Genomic DNA, 9662 nt, shown 5'->3' with positions numbered 1-9662 from the left:
TGTGCGTACGTGTGTGTATGTGTGTGTGTGATTGTGTGTAAATGAGCAACGGAGTGCCCCATCTATGCAAACACCAGCTCTTTATTAACACACGACTGTCAGTGACTCTGAAAGGTCACAGAATATCAGGCAGATACATGTGAAATGTCAGGAATACAGCGGTGACGGCATCGACAGAAATAGCTGGTTCCGCGGTGTGGTTAGTCATGTAGGCAGACAGGGTGAAGAACAGTAGCCTCGGCTTCTTATAAACACATTAGTCACCGTGACTGAATTTGTGGGTGTTGATGTAAATGGATGAATACATGCGCTGACATCATGTGTGAGTAATGAATGAAAAATAAGCTTTTTATCAGACCAGCTGATTTAAAAATGGTTTAAAAATGTCTTCCTCTTTTTAAAAAAAAAAACCTAAACAACAGCAAATAAATCGAAATACTTCTTAATTCAGCTTAAATCTTTGTGTAGCAGGATTTTATTTCTTCAAAAAAATACTGGAAAATTAAAGTTTTATGAGAGAAGCAGTGTTGGAAAGTACTTTACTTGGTGCTTTATATGTCTACTCCAAAACATTTCAGAGGAAAATATTGTATGTTTGACTCCACTTAATTTATCTCCCAGTTAATATACTTACAGATTAAGATTTTCAGATTAATTTAAGATAAAAACATATGATAACCTTGATAAAAGACTATGTTAAAAACATTTTCCCCCCTACTTCTTGGCTTGTGGCCCCTCAGAAAAAAATCAGTCTGGTTTCGGATGGTCATGAGTCTTTAGCAGCTTCCTCAAAGAGGGATTTTCTCCTTAGATGGTTCCATTTACAGGGGACATATCATGAAAAACTTACTTGCAGTGCTTGTGCACATACATTTGGGCATCTGGAGTGCCTACCAACCCAAAAACTGTGAAATAAGAGAACCAGTCAGTTTTTATGGGCTTCTTAGATCAGAAAAAGTGTGATTCAACAAGACATTCAGATTTGGCTCCCCTTCCCCTGTCGCAGGCTCATTAGAATATACGCCTCCACTCATCTGAGTATCTGCACCCACGGCTTGAGAACTATCTTTGCAAAGGTGCGTCATATGTTCCTCGCTAAACAAAGCAGACTAGGCTTTTTCAGGACGGGGTCTTAAAGAGACAGGCACTAAAACGGAGCGTTTCATACAGAGGGTGAATACAGGTATTGTCAGACGGACAGTATGAGGAAAACAATGTGGGCTTTTTTACATTAAAGAGTGTAAACATGTTCGAGTAGAAATCCAAAATAAAAGTATGAACCTGAAAATGAGCATAATATGTCCCCTTTAAATAACTGATCAAGTTACAAAAAGGTAAGGCTCACTAATATTTCACAAAAAAGCAAAGATTTGAAAAAAGTCCTCAATTTATTTTCTCTTCCTTCCTGCTTCTTCAATCATCTCACAGCCCCTGAGATTTATCTTGTGACCCTGTGGAGGGACCTGACCCTTAGGTTGGGAACCACTGGACTAAAATACCACACTGTATATAAAGTAAAAGTAAAATGCCACTTACACATTGATGCATTAGTGTTAATAATCTAATAATGTCACATATAATAATATATCAGAACAAAAACATGTATTCCATTAAGTACATTTTGCATACTTCTGCACTTGTACATAACTAAGATTCTGAATGAAGGAATCCTTATAATGGTGTATTTTTGCATTGCTGTATTTGCACTTTCACTAGTAAAGAGTATCTTCCTCTACCAGTGGCGAGAAGACGTGAGAGTTGTTGCTGAAGTCGTTTGACATCAGCAGCAGAAGTGAGAAACCACAACAGGAAACCAACTTCACCAGATAGCCCTGCCACTTCCTGTATCTGTGATGTTGTCACTGTTTCAGTCACCACACACCCACACGCACACACACACACATTCAGAAAGCTCATAGACAGCAGTCACACAGACATGTTTATGTCCTGGTAATAACTGTTAACTGGAGGAGTCAAGTTCTGATAAGCAGCCACTGCTTTCATCATTTGATTCTTTGAATTTCACACACTCGGAGAGGAGAATCCCACGCTGGTTTGATGTCCCCGCCTGCCTGAATAAGCTACTTATCACTTATTTTATCTCCTACTCTGAGCACAACAACCCTCTCTTATCTGGTAGTTTTTAAAATAAACGATGATAACATTTAGGAATGCTATGCAGTCCACTCCTAATCTTACTTGCAGTAACAGTTTCAACAAAAGTCTTTGTGGATGTAAAAAGCACAAAAGTAAGATTGTACTTGATGCAAACAAAGTCTAAAGGCAAAACAGTAACAGCCTTCAACGCAAGGGAACATTTGATAATGGACTTCTGAGGAAGTGGTTCGGCACTTAATCACAAAGATAGAGTACAGTATGTTCACGAGCCTCAGTTTTAGTATAAGCAAATTTACATGGAACAAAACAGTGTGATTGGAAAAGAAGAAGTTGACTGCGGAGTGAACTCGTCAAAACGAGGAACAGCAAGTTGAACTAAAAGCAGTTTGTTAGGCTGAAAATATGTGGAGGGAAATGATTTGTTCAAAAGAACTCAATAATTCACATCCCAACCTTTAGTAAAGTGAGGACGATATTATCTCCTCTGGCTTAAGAAATAACAACAGGTGGGTTGAGTCTGAATGCACCTTAAAGGGTCATTCACCCAAATGACAAACAGTGTGTTTTCTAACCATGCAGCTAGTATTTAGCCATGCGAGCACATAGCAATCTGTTGATTAACCACTTTGGTTTACACTGAAATATCTCGACAACTATTCAATGGATTGTCATTAAATTTTGTACACAGTCATGTTCCCCAGAGGATAATTCCTATTGATTTTGAAGTACCTCTGATTTTTCCTTTAGTGCCACCTTTAGATTGGCATTTGTGATTTTGAGTGAAATGTCTTGACAACAACTGGATAGATTATCATGAAATTTGGTACATTCATGGTCCCCAGAGGATGTAAAGTGATACCTTTGGTGATTTCTACCTTTTGTCTAGTGCCATCATCAGTTCAATATTTAAATTCCTACAATACTTGGATTTATGACCAAATACCTGTGAAACTAACAGCATTCCCACCAACCTCCGCTGTGTTTCATGCCAATTGGCGAATGTTAGCATGTTAGCTGACGAAACTAAGATCCTGAACATGGTAAACACTATAGCCTCTAAACATCGGCACGTTGGCATTGTGAGCATTTTAGCACGCTAACGTTAACATTTTGCTCAAAGCACCACTGTACTACCCTGACACGCCACGTGATTTGTGACACAGAACCATCTGAGAAGCTGGCATTGGAGACTGTTTGGAAAAGGGCAGGCACTTTCAAAGAAAAATACTTGGGAGGTGAACGGATGAACCATCCGTCAATCAAACTCTTGCCTCGGCAAGTCGGGAGAAGAGCGAAAACATCTTTTCCATCAAGGAAAGCCCTCAGTGTCGTTCTTTGCTCTTCTTTCAAGTAGGGAATACTCTCCAGTTCTGATAGAACTGAGGCCATTGCAGCATCTACGCTAACCTCTTCAGCAGCCACCATTGTTGTTTAGAACGAACAGTCGCCTCTCCGTGTCGTTGGAAGCAAGGCAAGATGGATTTACGCGTGATCTTGTGATATCGTGAGAATCCACGGTAACCTCTGCACAGCCTCACATAGCTACTCACATTGGCTGTGGACCTCTACTAGCTTTGCGTCTGTGTCTAATTCTGATCGTCTACTGCGTCAATCTTTCATGGAATGCAACATCATCGAGACTCGTCATCGAAATGTTATTTATGTCAACGAGCCGAGTAGGGTGAGACCCGACCTCCTCACTTCGTATTTCATCATGTGTTCATGAGCAGGAGTGCTGCTCAGTCTCTGGCCACTCACCATAATATATCATCATCTGTGTGTCGTTTTAAGGCTGTTAAATTTATTGTCGTCATGGTGGATGGTCACCTTTTTAAATCATCAAATCTATACTCTACCGTGGAGCCGGCATTAAAGATACTGTTTGGTCAAGAGAGCCAGATGATTAATATGGATGGATCAAGATGAAGAAGAAGCAAAGTAGAGATATAAAACAGCTCATCATAAATGTATGGAGACGAGGGGAGGAAGAGGATATGTGGAGGGTGAGAATAAGGCTGAACGTGACCTTGTGTGACATGTCCTTTTGTGAATGATAGACTACATGTTTGACCTGCGCTTCAAGGTCAGCACCCGCTCTCACCGACTGTTAATCTCAAACACAAAAGCACAGTTTATACTCCAAACTTTTCACCTTATCAGACCTTGGTTCTTTTAACAATCGGCAACCCTGACATAATCTTTATCCCACTGATTTCTAAGGGAAGTGAGGGTATTATCTACAAGCCCAGGTTATCATGAGCAGACCACGCTTCTTAGGAAGACAAGAAAGCAAAAAAGTAAATCTTGAACGTCATAAATGCTCAGACAGTTAATGCACGGGGAGAAAGAAGGTTCTGAATTAGATGAAAAATCAGCTTTTCCTCTTTAAAATACTTGACTAGCAGGGAATGATACAATAAGTTACACTTATTGTGTGTTTATCATAATGCAAGATACTCAGGGCTAAACAAGGTAAAAGTATTAGCATTACAGTAAGTTCTTATCCCTCCTCTCCTCAGAACAACCTCTCAAAAACTCCCATTTACATTGAAAGTCTCAGCTCTGTGAAGTCTCCTGTAAAATATATCTGATCCTTTTATATCTTCAGTAACAAGGACATGTGATCAGACAGGCAGCTAAAAAATGCACCCTTCTCTCTACATGGCGGCATGATTCAGGGTGTTATCTCTCAACACACCTTTCTTTTTTCCTGCTCTGCTCTCACCATCTGTTGCTCATATTCCAAGAAAAACATGTATTTCTCCCACACAGTGCAACAGGAAACATCTGCTGTAGTGAGAAACGTGGCCATACAGGATACATGCAGAGGCGGAGAGAGTATTGTATGAATTTAAAAGGTGTGAACAATGTTTATGCTCTTATAATAGAAATAAGACAGAGTACAGCCGCCCTCCATGTTTATGAACTGTAAACTGCTCATTTCTATAACAGGTGATGGGCTCATGTGACACAAAGACTCTGAAACTCTGCTGTGTAGCGTTCTTGCTGATGAGGGTCGTCCATATTCATCTCAGGGATCAGTGAAACGCTTCCAGTTTTCTTAAGGTCCCATTGCAACAGAAGCAAGAGCACCTTCAGCTCCGGTAGTTTAAATACTCCCCAGTGAAACGGAATATTTGAGCGATGTACAGTCACAAGAAGGACTTAAATCAAATCCCTAAAAGTTGCAGATTTATTGATGAAAGGAATGTTATGATGTTATTGGTTGAAATTGGTCGATTCTAGCTTATAGGCACACATATTTTGTTTTACAGGAAGAAAAGATGATTCGATCTTCGTATAAACGTTTGTTTTGCATATATTATTAAATAAGTGCAGAATATGACAAATATGATATGGGAAAAAGGCATGTTGGCATTGTATGTTTCGGCGAACCACGGATATGTTGAATGTCGACATTTCCAGATCAAAAGTACATTTTAAATATATACTTTGTATTAGCATCGTATCACGCTTGCAGAAATGCACAATATCATATGGATAACGCTGTGAAAGGATTGGTTAGGTTCACGAAGCTGACAACAGTGCTGTTTCTCTGAGCTTATGAAACGATGACTTTTTAAGAGATACGTGGTTCTCACAGGACAGCAGCGCTACAAACACATGGTGATGATTAAACTAGCCAACAGTAGAGAAAGGACCTGAAACATCTAGCAGTCAAATGCAACATACACATGAATGCAGCAGTAATATGAATCAAGAAAACATCACATATCAGAGCAAAACACAAACATTTATTACACTGTACCTTTACTTTTGATACTTTATGTATATTTTACTGATAATACTTATAATAGAGGTTTTGAATGCAGGACTTTTACTTGTCCTTTCACAGAGTGGTTTAACAGATCTAAATGCGTCTTCCGCCACTGAATATACCAATGTTTACATATAATACATAAACTTGTGTGTAAACTATACGGTAACATTTAATCAAAAACTATAGCAAAACAAACATTATTAAGGTAAAATCATTGAGCTACTGCAAACTCTGTCTACATCAGTCTTTCTTCTGACTCAGCAGTCCTTTGTGGTGCTCCCTCCACATGACAACAAATCAATAAATGAACTTCGCCACCACGCCACAACACAAACATGCAACCAGACAGGCTGACTTCTGCATGCAGACGTGCATATGTTCCAAAAATGTAAAACACACACATGCACAGCACTGTGACTCATCGTTTTATGTTTTGTCCTCTGACGTCCCCTCATTCCCATGTGAATATCCTGCACTGTTAACTGTAACACATCAGCTTCTTTTGTTCATCAGACAAGCCAGCCATCGTTGGTCTCACTGAGAAACTTAACCACATGTTGTTAAGCCTACATGATTTACTATATATAGAGCCCATCCAGTTCACCTCCTATTATTATCAAAGAGCACAGCGTAGTTAGTTTCAATGGATTATTTCAGGTGGAATTGGAAGTCTTTGTCATGCTTTTTTCTAATATTCAACAAGCATGTGTACTTTTTCAATGTCATGCTCTTCTTTTCTTCTCCTTTTAATTTTCTTGTTCATGCCTCACTACACAGCACAAGTTGAGTTGGGGCACCGTGTCTGGGATTGTCCTAATGAGCTGCCTGAATAACTTTAACTGGCTTTGCAGCTTGATAAGGAAGTCCTCTTGATTAGCTGAATTCCTCACAGACAAACCTTTCTGATCTGTATGTATGGCATCAGTGTTGTCCATGTGTTACCATTACTTCACTTTGACAAGTCAAGAACCAACATTATACAGCATTTAACAAAGACCAGAGATACTACACATGCATTTTGGTCAAGATTCAAATAAAATTGAAATAATGCAGAAATCTAACATTATGTTTCTAATCTCCCATCAGCAGGTTGAGAGGATCTCATTTGCTTACTAAATGTACCTACAATGCTATTTTTAAAGCATTTACATATAACATGCAAAAAGAAAACAAAAGGCGTTATTCAAAATCATGTATTTATGTATTTTTATACATTTTTATCATGTATTTGTTTGTGTTGGCAACACTGCCACAACTTTTTAATTTTTCAAACCATTATTTATCCAAGATAATCCCATCGCCATTTACAAAAGGGTACCAGTCAAGATGGAAGCGGAAAGATTCTACACAAGCACCACATGAAAACACAAATAACAGATCATTATTTTTAAATAGGCGAAAAAGTTAAAAACAACATAAAAGAAATCACATAAAAAGGAAACCAAAGAATTGTCATTCAGTTTCAGGACAAGTACATTCAGCACTCAAATAATCCTTAATCCTGTTTTAAAATCTGGCATGCCAATAAAACCATCTAGTTGGAATTGCCTCTGTAGCTCGACACCAAGACGAAGGTATAAAAACCTTTAAAAGCGCTTTCACCAAACACGGTGCAGGTTCTAGGAATAACGTACATAATTTGTCCGCATGATCGAAAGGCGCAGCCACTGAAGTACAGTAAGGAAATTAGGCTCTTGTCTAGTGTCTAGTATGTATCTTATATAATTGTATACTGCATACTGGGCCTGTTAAGCCATTCCCATGTGTTCTGCATGGATAGTAGAGCTGCTGTGTGTACAGTATGCTGATGTGCTACAGGGGCTTTGCAGCAGCTGTTGCTCCGTCCTGTTGACTGAACATCTATTTGTCATGAAACACAGTGGAAGTCACAGATGACACGGACTTACCTCGTGGTTTGTTTTTCAATGTTATAATTACCGATAATCATTCAGTACATTCATACAGCCTGTGATTGTTATGTTCATTCATTCATACATTTGTCATACATGTGTGTTGGAACTTTGGCGTCGTTCGTGATACTAAAAAAAGCCTTTTGCATGATCAGGAGATAACACATTTTTCCATTTCACGTAGGATTTTGGAAAGAATTTGTACATTGAAAGGCGGGGAAATCATTTCATGTTCGCTGCCAAAACTGGTCCCACATCAGTGAAGCATCCGCACTCTGGAGGCCAATGTGAAAGACTAAGATGTTCTTCTATACTAACCTCCCATCTTCCACCATGTTTGTTTTTCATTATACGAGTACGTGCTCACCAGATTATTCCAAACCAATTATAATGTTAACATACGTCAACCCGAAACAGCCCTGCAGCTGTTTTAAGAAACCACGTTGAGAAAAGAATTCTCCACCAAAGCCGCTGATGCCTTTTCCAGACGCCTGTCAGCGGCCGCTCTGCCCAACACGAGCCCCACAAACATCTGTGAAACTCAGCTCCTCTCTGCGGGTTCGTCACCTCCTCCCTTCCTTTTCTCTGCTGTTTGTGTCTCTCACATCGTCTCCTTTTCCAGCATGTTGCTGCTGCTTTGCATCAACGCAACAGAAACTTAATAAGTCTCGGTGGGTTGCAGATGGTCAGTGCAGTGAGGCAGAACGAAGACGTTCCACTTTCACTCCGTTGCTGTTTAATTGGTTGTTCAACAGAGTGGAAGTTAATGGATCCGTTTGTTGCATTGCTCCATTACATTGGCTCTCACACAAAAATACATTTCCACATTTTGGTGGTGTAAACTGGTTAGCAGGACTCGTACACAAAGGAGGACTTTGCCCGTTTTCCAGCTTATTTCCATATATTAGTCAAAGAAGATATGCTGATGGCTGCTACAGTACCTGCCAGTGTTCTCTTTATGGCACTCTGTTTATTTCACTGACAGACAGAAGAACTAAACTGAATCTTTAGCTCGACACACAAGAAATACTTCACAGTATACAAGTGTAGAGGACATTATGTAAGTAGTATTCAAATCCTTTACTTTAGTAAATGTACTAATACCCCACAAAAATTAAAATGAGTATGTTTAATCAGGAAAATTTAAAAAATATCCCCTGTGGCTGTTGTTCTTTTTATTTATTTTATCACCATCATGTAAAAGCAGGATTTTTCAGTTGTAGTTGGTTGAGTTAGAGCTCATTTGTAACTATTAACTAATAACTAATAATTATTATTAATTACGGATTAATCTGCTGATTACTTTCTCTATTAATTGATTGATTTTTGGATTGTGAAAATAGTGAGTTACCTCAACATTACAAAAATAATTTAAATAAAATAATTCAAAATAATTCAAAGTATAAGGAGCAAATCTGCACATTTGTGAAACTGGAACCATATATTGTTTTTACTTGAAAAATGACTGAAACTAATACAAAATAGTTGCCAATTAATTATTGATTGGTAATAGTTTCAGCTGTATGTGTATATATTGTTGGGTAGTTTAATTTATAACAAAAACGTCATATTTTATAAGCTCTTGTTATGTGTTGTGTGCAAATATAAAGTGACTAAAGCTGTCAGATACATGGAGTGCAGTAAAAAGTACAATATTCAATAGAAAGTGGCATGAAAAGAAAAGACTCACGTAAAGCACAAGTACCTCAAATTTGTACTTCAGTAAGTACTTGAGTAAATGTACTTGGTTACGTTCTACCACTTGGATTACTTCACATCTTACAACATGTTGTCAGAGCTTAAGAGCAACAAGAAGAGGGAAAGAGCCACAGCACAGCTAGCTGAGAAGACTC

Source organism: Anarhichas minor, unplaced genomic scaffold (assembly GCF_050575085.1).
Source record: "Anarhichas minor isolate MPS153535 unplaced genomic scaffold, ASM5057508v1 ptg000136l, whole genome shotgun sequence".
Lineage (NCBI taxonomy): Eukaryota > Metazoa > Chordata > Actinopteri > Perciformes > Anarhichadidae > Anarhichas > Anarhichas minor.
This window is presented reverse-complemented; position numbering follows the sequence as displayed.